This window comes from Pithys albifrons, chromosome 2 (genome assembly GCF_047495875.1).
Source record: "Pithys albifrons albifrons isolate INPA30051 chromosome 2, PitAlb_v1, whole genome shotgun sequence".
In the NCBI taxonomy this organism is placed as follows: domain Eukaryota; kingdom Metazoa; phylum Chordata; class Aves; order Passeriformes; family Thamnophilidae; genus Pithys; species Pithys albifrons.
Genome location: NC_092459.1, coordinates 96,476,983 through 96,489,492, shown reverse-complemented (window position 1 = coordinate 96,489,492; position 12,510 = coordinate 96,476,983). Strand labels below are relative to the sequence as shown.

The window sequence follows — 12,510 nt, the reverse complement described above, 5'->3', positions numbered from 1 at the left end:
AAATAACCAGCCAACAAAAATACTAAATCATTCCCGTTTCTGATTGAAGCAGGCAGAATTGCTGTTTTAAAGAGCAGGAGATGCTCCTTATGAAGACATTCTGTAAGAATTAGTGAATCGCCTGAATATAGTTGCCCATCAAACCTCAGCCTTCTGGAGGAATCAAGGCATTGGTTTCATGTACACTAGAGTTTGGAGAGCAATGCTTTGTTCTTCAGGCTATCATTTGACACACAGGTGCTCTATGGTTTTGTTGCTGTGTTATTGACTCTGCCTGTTGTAAATCTCCTGTTGTAAAACTTCACACCACATGTTCTAACTTGCTGTAAGTGGTCTCCCCATGTGGTGTAAATGCTGATTTATGAAACCTGCCTTCTCCAGGATTCTTGAGATCACATCCTCCTAGCATGGAGGGATGGTCTAAAATTGTCTTTTGTGCTTTCAGATGTGTTTTGGCAACATGGTGCTCAGTCTTCCAGACCTCATTTACATGACTAGTCCCTCTTATGAATAATTGAACTTCTTGTGTATTGCTTATGGAAAGGAAAAAAGACAAACCATTTCAAAGTCATGTCCTCCCATTAAGAAATAGGTTCCTGCTTAAAAGGAGGAATATTCATGATTTTTGGAGTCTGAAGTGACTTTTCTATGTTTGCATTTAGGCATCAGGAGTACCTAATTATTTTTAAAATAATACTTCTGCATTGAAGGGCTGGGAGGATAAGTAGGAAAATACTTTTGGTTCCAAGGATATGCTCAGCAATTTGCTGATTGACTTGCTTCTTGTTTTGAAAACTACCTATTGCTGTAGGGATTCATAAAATGTGGAAGGCACTTACCAATTCAGTGCTGTGAGTCTCCCTGGTACAGAGTGCAGCCAGCACTGGCACTGGTGTCAGTATCGGCACACCTTTGCTGTGCCAGCATCTACACTGTTTGCTGCTTCTTTGCTCTTTCAGAGGAAAAACCCTGGGTGAGAATTTATATCAGAATGAATAACCACCCCTCATCCTCATACTGCAAGGAGTAAGAGAGGTTCAGTGTTCACCTGGTTTTAAGGCTAGAGTTTTGTCAAATTTATTTCTGTTTCCATTGTCTTGGATTTATTTTTTTCAAAATTCCAACTGGCTATTAACATAGTCCCCTTAAAGACTCAGGACAGAGATCAAATAATTAGTTACAGAAAATCTTGAAGAGTGAATATGAAGCAAATACAATAAATGGCATCTATAGTATTTCTTGCAATAACAATCTTTGTTCTGGCTGTTCTGGATTGAGTATCTGAATTTGTTGCACAAAGATGATCTGAAAGTTCTAAAAATCATATGTGTGTGATACATATATGTTTTCTAGGACTTCGGATGTTTTCTGAAAATCTCTAGTGTCTGAGCAGTTGTGCATAATAGTTTAGGTATTTCCTAATGCATTTCTAAGCCATGTTGGTGAGTGTTCCTGGCAGGTCAATAATAAAGGGAAAATAATAAAAACGACCTTGTTGGAGTCATTGTATGATAAAGGTGTTTCCTTATTTCATCAGTCTTTAGATAAGTTTTGTGCTGCTATAAGTCCCTTCTAACTCTAATGAAGCAAATCCTTTTGAGTCCAAATTTGATGATGTAACTAGTAATAAAATTTGGCCCAGTGTAGTTGTAAGTATCCATCAAATAAAAACTGTGGACTAGGAACCGGTAATGCTAATACCTCTATTGGTGCACACAAACTATTGTGTAATGTGCAAAATGGCAGGAAAATAACGTTGATGCTGACATTGAGAAGACAGAAAGGACAACCAGTATTTTGAAATGATAGGCAACAGCTTGGGGAAAATGTAGGAGTGGGCTTAAGTAGCAGAGACAAGTTATACTGTGTGTCCTTCAAAATATTTGGAGTCTACAGTTTTAGATATCTAGCAGTTTTGTGATACACTTAACTTTTAAGAACAGTTATGATGTAGGGGAAAGAAGAATGCTAAAGCCAGCATAGTTTCTGACCTGGGTAAAGACTTCAAGTAATGATGGCAAGACAGCCAAGTGTGACATACAGTGTGATAGGGGATAGCAGTCATTGCTGAGCTGCTGAAGGATAGGCAAGGAAAATAGAAAGATGAATGATAGAAACTTGAATCTTTATGCAAAATTATTATGGTCTGAGTTCAATGTTTGTATAGAAGTCTGATAAAATGGCCATGAGTTGGTCAAAATGGTTCATTAAAATACAGCCTATCAAAGGTTCCTATCTTTATCCAATTTTTAAACTTTTCTTCTTTTTCATGTACCCTATGTATGTATTATCTATCTGTGTATGTTTATGCCTGTTGACCTGCTGCAGTTTTCTTGTATACAAAGCATCTTAGTGTCCATGGGTCTGTCACCTGTTTATAATTTTAGGATGGGAATAAGCAACAACTTGTCTCCATTGTCAGAATGTGCTCTCTTTTGTATTGGGCAGCATCACGGATACTGTTTGTGTCTGGCTGTTACTTGCCTCTCAAGACAGTCAGTAAGATACAATTGAGTGCCATCAGTATGATAGCACTTAATATAATATGCTGAATCGAAATGATAATCCCTCATAGCACGGCTTGTATTTTACCTGCTAGTTTGCAATGTCTCTTATGACTGCTTGAAGCAAATGGAGAAATATGCAAAGGCCAGTCTCTTCAATGCCACAATAAAGATACAAAAGGCAGAATGCTTGCAGTAAGGTCTTTTAAAAAGAAAAACAAAAAGAAACCAACCAAATAACACAAACCTCTTTGAAGTTAGGGAATAATCTTTTGACGTCAGAAAACTCCAATGAGAGTTGCATGAATAATGTGTAGGATTTTGACCTTTACAGTATAGTCAAATAAAGAACATCTAATACTTGCATTCACTATTCAGATCTATGGCCAGAAAGTCTTTAAATGTTCCAGACTGGAAGGTGGCGACTCATAATATTTCAGGCTGATTTGGGACAGAAATTTGAGTTATTTTCCCTAATTGTGTGTATCTTGCCTTTGCAGTATAAGTAAATTGAGTCCAGCTTTCAGATTTGAGCCTAGCTTTTAACATGGCCTTAAAGCTGTATCATTTGACTTGGACAAGATGATAATATCTTATAATCTGATAGTGTTTGGCAGCTTTGAAAAGCTGATGCGTCGCTTCTAAAATTGAGGAGTCAGAAATTAAACCATGTAATTCATGAAGACTTTGCTGTCTACAGTGTGTACAGGGAGATATATTTTGTTTTTCGTTAAAGATAACTGCTGATATTGCTGCACCAGAATACTAGTATTTCTTATGTTTCTCCAGATAAGTTATTCTGAGCTAATCACAGCACATTTACCAATGTTTCACAATGTTAGCAACAATCTATTAGTTGGTGTTTGGTATTTAAGTCTCTCTTGCCAAAGTTTCAGTCTCCAAGGCTGAGAAATAAACCTGGTTTTGAATAGCAAGGAGAGAGACTGGTAAGCATTTAAAAAAGGTAGATGGGGTTCAGCTACTAGCATTTCTAACAAAGGTTTTATCTTCTTGAGATTTATTCTGGGAAAAAGGCTGAATTGCTTTCTAAATGGGTGTTTCTAGTGCTTATAGAGAAAAGGTAGTTTAAGGTGCAGAACCCTTCTAAAATACTTGCTCTGTGTTTTATACTGAAAGTACCACTTTCAGCAGCTGCATCTTTTCAGAGCTAAGTGAAACTGCCTAAAATACTTCAGTGGTGTAAGAGTTTCTGATAAGCCTTTCTATTTTAGAGCATTCAGGTGGTGCCCCAGGATCTCTCAATTACTGGTGTCTGTAGGCAATATTTCTACATTAGCTTGCTTGGAACAGAGGAAACACACGTTAAGCACCCTTTAGCTTCTGCATTTATCAGTGGAATTGCTTTACCTTGAACTACTGTACACAGCTGTAGGTAAACAGAGAGGACTGTGGTGAGAAAGTACCCAGAAGAAGGATTTTTATGAGGAAAAGTTACATCTGCTTTGTTCAATGAACAAAAGAAAATAACACTTTGAAAGGCTGCAAGTATTAGTGTGTTATTATCACATCCTACTTTCTGCAGGGGGAAAAAAAAGAGAAGTTCAGAGGACAAAAAGAACTTTTCTGAGAGAGAGAAATCCTCTCTACTATCTACGTATTTAGCATATATGATGTGGTTTGTGTGCTACAAGTACCACTGCTATTTTGTCTGTCTGGCGCGTGATGCGTTTGCCAGATTAGAAACGTTAGTGCCCTCTATTGTTCACCAAAGAACTGCAAATATTTTTACAGATTATGATCCTTATTATCGTTTTTGGTATCAGATTTTAACAAAACCCAGGGACGATACAAAAGCATATTTCTGTAAACTAAATTGCTTTATCAAGAACAGTGCATATGGGTTTTTTCATTGTATCAACATTCTACTACAACTTTTTCTGCTTTATGAAATGCAATAAATAAATTATAACCCCCATTAAGGGAAAACATCTTGAAATACCTATAGAAATAGATATTCTGGTTGTTCACATATTTGCAGACAAGTTCACTTCTTTATGTATTTTTTTAGTAGCAGAGATATTTTTAATCAAACCATTTTTGAGTGTCTGAAAGGAAAGTGTTTTGAAAGAAATATTACCTCTTTTTTTTTCCCCTCAAATTCATGTTTTATTTCAAGAACTTGGAATTTTATTATTTTTATAGGCTAGGAGAAATACAAGAGAGTGCAACTTTTCATAAGAACAATAGAAAAATAACGTGATCAAACTGTGGGGCTTTTTTTTTTCGCACTACTTTAAAGTGAACTGCAAGAATGACAACTTCATTCAAGCAGATCATTTGGAATTACATTAAACAGCTGCTATTAAACAGCTGACAACAAAGGAGACCATTTTGATCTCGACAGCAGAGAGATTCAAGCAGCATGCTCCCTCAGTGATGTTATGAAGAACACATTGTGCTCTTGTATACCAACACGCAGTGTGCTCCCCACTGTGCTTGTTGCCAAACACCGTTTTTTCAAATCACTTTGTATTCAGTCAGGGATCCGGGAAGTCCAAATCCAGCCAGACAAATGCAGAATAGCTTAGTTGAAGCAGCTTTAACAGGTGCCATCAGCACAGACTTGCCGAACCAGAGAGACAAGGCAAACAGCCATGGAGTGGTGGTCAACAGGGTGTGGATTTGCCCCATTGCACATGATGGCATGGGGTACTAAATATCTTTGTTGCCACAGAGGCTGGTTTATGGCACTTGGGTAAAGGGGAGGAAAAGTGACAAGGAAAATACGTGGTCACTCCTTACAGATGGAGCCTGCTAGACTTTTATGCTCACATTAATTTGTTCTTCTCAGTCGTGCCAGACGCCGAGTGGACCAGAATAAAATGAGCATACCTGTAAAGGGATAAATGGAATGAACGTAGGATTGATTTAAGAGGGTGCTTCCCGTGCTTGAGATAGTTGACTGAAGGATGAGGAATAAAATAAGAGTAGAGATAATTGGATGGGTTCTTGTCTTACGCTGTCCTTGTCTTTCAGGGTACGAGAGGCATCCCTTCATTATATCACTGTAATCTGCCATTGCTTGTAATATGCCACATGTGTTGCCCACATAGTTGTGCTGCCCGTTCCCAGTGTGTCGCTGTCCTGCACTTTTTCCGCTGCTTCAGCCATAACCTTGACCCACTCCATGCTGTTGACCTTCTTCTGTAGGTGTGGATTTTTTTCAGGTGGTATAACAGTGATAGAAAATAGGTTATGATACTTAAAGCAATTGCATATTCTACAATTTTCTTTAAGTGAGGACTTTGTGTAGTGGTCTCTGAATAACTCAAAGGGACATAGTTGATCAGAGGACTAGAATATGTTTTATTGCCTGTTAGCAGAAGAGGGAAATTCCAGCAAATTACCTGGTAAGTGTTCAGATTTGAATTTCAAATTGAAACATAATATTTACAGTGTGGGAGAAATATGAAACTTTACTTCCCTGAGAAATTTTGCAAAGCATTAAACTAAATTTTAATGTTTGACCCTCAGTTTTATTTTTATGTCTGTATTTACATCAATAGTACTACTCACTTTCACAGAAATTATGTGAAAGAAGATGTGAAAAGTTGTCAGATGAGGCTTTGGTCACAGGACCGTTTTGCAGGCTTGTTTTAAAGAATAGTATTGGTAAGGAGAAAAAATGATGCTTAGCTAGGCCAGAAAATGGAGACTTTTTTTCCTGTAAGAAAAATTCTACCTTTATTGTTGTTGTTGTCACAATAATGATGAGTAGAAAAAGGAAGGTGGCCTGGACAGAAGTGTTTAGAAATGAATGATTATAAAGGGTGCCTGTCCTCTGGCCTTTGTCACATGGAATAAAAAGTAGTGAATTGCGTTCATGTTGGGTGTGTGCACTTCACTCTAGAAGAAGTTTCTTGAGTTTGAATTTAAATTGGACTGTAGTGATTATGAAGCTTGACTGTATATCATGGGTTAAAAATAGTGGAAACTTTCGTACTTCACTTTATGCAAAATAATTCAAGCTCCATCATGTATTAGTAACCTCAATGGTCAATTCTTCTTGTTCCATCATATGTCTTACCTGCATTTGTCCAAAGAACTGTCTGGCCTGAAAACTTCTCTCATATATGTAGGTTGTGAATTCTCATCAAATCAGCTCTCTCTTTGCTAAGCTAGATTCTTATGATAGTGAAGTTATTCCTAATACTCTGTTGTTTGTCATGAAGAGATATTTCACCGTACTTGAAATGCCAGAATGAAAAGTATTTTCAAATAAATAAACAAAACCCCCTCTATCTCAAATTTTAAAGCAATCACTGCAATAGGACTTGGACTTTTAATGCTGCAGTGTCTTTTAATTGCCTGTGTTGTGTTGAAGTATTGTACATATGGGGAAGTTTCTCTCAGGTGCAACAATGAATTAAACCAGTTTCCCAGGATAGAAATGTGGTTTGCTGGTCACTGTATGTTTGTTATTGAGTGTTGTCTTTAAAGGCAGTTGTTCTTGGCTGGTAGCAGGCACGCAGTTCCCTTGGGCTCAGCCGGCTGGGGGAGGCTATGCCTCCTCCCTGCTCAGGACAGCAGAGGATGTGGGAGGAGTTTTGCAGAAAGCCAGCCAGGTATTTCTGATTTAGTTTTGACTTCTTTTCTGCTGAGTCCAAAATGTTTCTTTTTCTGAGCTGGATTACAAGTGAAACACAAGTCTGCATTGACACGAAAAGCAAGTTAAGCATTAGGCTTTCACATCTACAAAGGTCTGTGTGCATGTTATGCCCAGCATCATGCAATGTTTTGTACAGATTTTTTTTAACCAGTAAGGAAAAATACTGTAGCAATGACATAAAAGCTCTGGCAATAAACAAAAGAAAGAAAAATATATAAAGGAGATCAGGCTACAAAAGTCTAACTTTAAAGCAGCCTTATTTCTTTACATTCTCTTGTATTGGCTTAAAGTAATTTGTCTTCAACTGATACATATTCTTCTCAACATATAGCTCAGTGTTAAGGAGCTGACACTCAATGGCAAGCCACAAGAAGGCTGAAAAGGCAGTATCATGAATAGTGAACTCTCTCTTGGTTTCCTTGACACCTGCATAGTGCATACTGCCAGCTATGATAAATGGAGCAGAAATATAGACACTTACTAAAAAGACGGAGCAGAAGTTAAAGGCTGGAGCGAGAGACATAGAAAGATGTATGCTTGATCTCACTTGGAAAGAGAAACAAATGGATCAGGGGAGCAACTGAAGTTGAATGACATCTTGAAGACAGGAAAGGACTGAGGCTGAAGTGGCAGGAGGCCAGCAAGAAGAGCAGATGGGAGGTGGGACAAGTTTATTACTAAAGAGGCCATTGGATGGTAACAGCGCACATACTGCTAGAGAAACAGATGAGGTGAGCCCATCATTTTTCTGAGTTCTGTCTGAACATGTCTCCTATTTGGATTCCTCATTTCTTGAACTTTTTGGGAAACTTCCCTGGCAGATGGAAGAAAACTGTGCCATGTGATGCTCAGAAAAGCGATCAAAGAAAGGCAACAGAGCAGGATGGGGGAGTTGAGCTGTGTTTCAGAATAACTGAAGTTGTGTTCCAGAATATTTTTGTAAATGGAAAATATTGTGTTTGTAATTCTAAACTGTTGCCCCTGGAAGAGCAAAGTAACATTAGAGAAGCGTATTTTGCTAAAGCCGAATTGGCCAGAACACTTCTTCCCTTACTGTAGGAATTGGACAAAATGTACCATGTTTGGCTTGATAGTGGCCACTATTGTCTTACAAATCCTGTGTAAGTTGACAGATGAGGGAGTCTGACCTGATGCTGAGGAAAAAAAACAACAAACCAGATGACCTTGTAAATGCCCCAAAGAGCAGAAGAAATGATGTTTTGCCTGCAGGGCTCATTAATTAGTTGAATTTCTCATCTAATCCTTCTGGGTCAGCTGTGTTGCTTAGTCTACTCCAGAAGGGACAGGCTTGTAGAAACCACCATGACAGGTATCTTCAAATGCAATACACAGGCATAAACTATGTATGCGTTTAGCAAGGTGTAGTCTGCAAGTTCTGTCCTTACATGTTAATGAGGGGGCAGAAGGAGTTATTTTCATTTGGATAGTTACAATAATCTTTTTAGACGATCTGATTTGAGATTAAAGCAAACCTTGGACCAATCTGTGGAAAAATGTCTTCCTTGGTTTCTTTTCTTCTCTGCCTCTCTCTTTTATCTGTACTAATTGTTTTCGTAAATCAACAAAAACAAGTAGTTCCAACAGTGTATAGTATGTGATACCTCATAATATCTCTAACACTACAGTTCAGAAAAATATTTTAAAATACTGACATGTTAGTAGCAGTTATTTAATTTTGTTCTATGTTTTATCTTTATCATAGCAAGTTTAAGGTCTAAATTTTGCCCTGCACTGCACCATATGCACACCCCTTATATGAAATTTGCTCATACATCTGCATAGTTGAAGGTAAAAGTGATGTGTCACCTTGATAGCATTTGAGGGATCTGCAATACTTTAGGAGGTGTGATACCAGGACAGTGCTAGTTTCATACCTTCTTGGCAATAAGGACATTCTCAATACTAAGGATAATAGAAGTTGGCTGTTCTCTTACTAGCACTTGAAGAGGCAGACTGTACTGCAGCCTCTTGTTCCAACTCATGCAAAGGCAACAAAGACAGAAGCTTTTGATGTATCAGTATTAGTAAAATTTAAAACAATAGGCTGTAATGGATTTCCTTTGAATCCAAGTGAGTGTTCTGCATTCCTCACTGTCTCTGTGCTTACTGTCTTGTTTTTTGGCAATAATAATATCATTTTATGTTAACATGATGTTACTCATGCCTGTAAATCTTCAAAACTGTGTGAGTGAGAAAAAGAGAGAATCACTACTCGTTGAAACCACCTCTGGGGAGAAATTCAGAATTTGTTCAGCAGCAAGGAATAACCTTACCAGGAAGTTCAGGACAATTAAAGTATAAGCTAGCAATTTAAAATTCAGTATGCTACAGAAAAGGTATATTGTGCTTTAGGATATACTAATTGGAACAAAAAGATGGACATATTCCCACCTCCCTCTCCATGCTCGCTACCCTAGATTACTTCTGTGTATGCAAATAAACATGTGGATAACCCACTTCACAACAAAGTTTCTCCTACTCTGGATGGAGTGCATAGGCCTAATTTGTTACCCTGAGCATTTAAGAGCAAGGGAGAGGGCCAAGAAGACAGATACGGTGTGTATATATATATATATCTATATATCTGTCTCATGGAAAGCCAGACTAGAGCCAAAGTGTCTACAGAACCGTGTCACTGTAATTTTTTTCCTTGCTGTTTAAAGCCCTAGTCGTATTATATCTGGCTTAAGTCCTGTCATAACACAAGTTTGATCTGGAGGTTTCAGCTTGTGCAGGTTTTTTGGTGTAATTTCTAACTTTTAAATGAGACGATATTAATTTTGAAGGAATTAGCCGGAAATTTCCTCATAGTGCAATGAAATGGCATGAGTTAGCCAGCCTAGCTGCTAAAGGTTTTCTAATGAAAACTGGGGTGATATGAAATTTCCCTGATAAAAGGATATGTAGATTTCATCTTCGGTATTAAATACCAGCCTAAAAGGAACGACGGGAATCACAAATGGTTGACTAGATATTATCTACTTTTACATTCCAGGGACACTCCTCTACGATCCAAACAAAGCCTGAAAATCTCGAGGGTTGGTACTATTTTCTTCCTCAAGGCTGGCAAGCTCCTTAAAAGTCTCGATCGCTTTTTCTTGTATTTTATTGTTCTTCTTTTAAGCGGCTGCTTTTCGGATGCCGTGAAGGGTGTCAGGCTGTGGCGTGGCCAGGTGTTTGTGTGCCTGCCGTCCCCCCAGGGCTGGGGGCGGGCAGGGGGTACACCGGGAGGTGCTGAGTGCTGAATGTTAAGCTCGTTCCATTGTATGGCTTGGAAATCTCTGTTGTCCGGAATTGTACAGATAAGGCAGACCCATTTGCTTCATTGTCAGGCAATGTAGCTGAATAGAAATGCAAATGTGACATAAGGGGACTGCGCTGGGGAGGCGTTTGCTGTTACCTCCTGTAACAGTGCTCCTGGCTGTTGGAAAATTCCTGCAGAATCCAAAGGGGGTGTATTTATTTTTTATTTTAAAATCTTTTTTAATAATTAGCTACAGGTTCTAGGGAAGATTCTCCCAAAGAAAATGCCTCTCTTGCAGATGCTTTTATTTTTATGCAGTGGAACGGCTCGGTTTTAACTCCCTTATCAAGAGCTGCATGCACTGCCCAGACTAAATTGGGAGCATCTCCACACTGTTTGACAAATAGATTTTTTGTAAACTGATTTAGCCTTTTCATTGTTTGCATTTCATTATATAGCAGACTTCATGTCACAAAATCGGTATTCATTCAAAATAGAGAATTTAGAGATAGGACTGTAGCCAGATAAAAAAATATTGCACAGCTCAGGTCTATTAACCATAGAATAATAGCAAGTCAGTGATCCAAGGGGTAGTTCTTCTGCAGGGAAGGGCTAACATAACTGAGGTCAGGAGTCAGACCTCAGGACTTCAAATGTGGCTGTCACCAGATTTACAAGTAAATCTACTGGGAAAACAGGGAAAATGAAGGGACCTTGCAGGATAAGGAGAAAGAAAGGCAGCCCAGCTCTTTCATCTTAAATCTCAGGCTTCTCAGTGGATGAAGAATAAAAGTCTGATTTGCTTAAGTGCTTCACTTTATTCAAAAATTTCGAGTTGCATCTTCCAAAGCATGATTCAAGGATCTAACTCAATCAGGTTTAGAGAATTTATTTAGAAAAATAACATTAAAAGAGAGCTGATTCTTGTTTTTCTGCCAAAATCATTATTGAATAAAAGACTGTTAGCATTCTGAAAATATGTGTACTAAATGCAAACAGTGCTAAAGAATAGAGATATGGCCTTTATACAGCTGGAGAAGTTTATGTTAATGCCTTGGGAGCAGATAATCTGAAGTTAGGGTAAATGGGTCAGTGGGAAGACTGAGTTGCAACTTTTCCTCTTGATATTTTATTTCTAAAAGCCTTTCCAAATTTTTAAAGCCTATTGTTTCCTTGACAATGTTAGAGAAATTCTTATCTGTCTCTTAACAATCACAGTGTAATGGTTGCATGCAGAAATTGCTTTTAGATTTTCTTACTGTAACAGCTCCCTGGCATCATCCTCATGCTTATAAACTTCAGCTGCTTTGGAGACATAGTCCTGGATGGGTTCAAGGCAGGTAACAGCAAGGGTGTTCCCTAGAAAATCAGTAATTCATTGGGTAGTGTTGTTTGAACTCCTGCTAAGTTGTAACGATATTATTCTGGGTTATCTGGTCAGTAAAGATACTGTATTATGGTGCTAGTATTAGATCTATTTCCTAGATGCACAGAAATGGATGTGCTTTCAGGAATAAGGTAGTCAGGAATCTGTTATACTATGTTAAAACATTGTAGGTAATGAGGAATCTGTTCGGCAATGCTAAAGCGTTAGGAGGGGTGCTACTCAAGGTAACATGCATTTGTTTGAGAAAGGAACATAAAATCTGGCTCTCAGGTGAGTACAGCCTGTAACACACACTGTAACTCGCTGTGCTTTCAAATCAGCTGACCTGGAAGCTCTGTAAGCAGGGAAGTGGGGACTTTGGAGGCACAAAGTTAGTAAGATGGCTTCTACACAGAACGAAAAATGGAGACATTCACTTCTGTATACATGTTGTTTCAGCTTACTTTTGGCCACTTATTTTTTTGTGTGTAAAGATATGAATATAACCAAGAGCCTATAGTTTAATATATACATGTTGTTGGTGTAGGTACAGGTGCACACACACACACGGACGCACACACATCTACAGTAATTGAAAAATTGTTTGTGATACAAGTATCAGAGGTGCAGTAAGTCTAAAGGCTGTACTTTCTGGATCAATTCACACCTTGAATGAGTGTTTTAGCAGAGAAGTATTGATTGGATCTGCTTAAAAGTTATACTGCTATTTTATTGCTTTATTCAG

General features: G+C 38.2%; 1 protein-coding gene across 22 annotated transcripts in view; it reads left to right on the top strand.

Annotated features, from left to right (window-relative positions):
• ESRRG (estrogen related receptor gamma) overlaps window positions 1-12,510 on the top strand; it is a 395,543-nt gene that overhangs the window by 213,434 nt on the left and 169,599 nt on the right. The window contains exon 1 of one of the 22 annotated variants that reach the window (XM_071578842.1): window positions 10,171-10,193. The exons of the other annotated variants lie outside the window; for them this stretch is intronic. The gene's annotated coding sequence lies outside the window, so the exon portion shown is untranslated. Of the gene's footprint in view, window positions 1-10,170; window positions 10,194-12,510 lie in introns of those variants that run through there. 22 annotated transcript variants of the gene reach the window in all.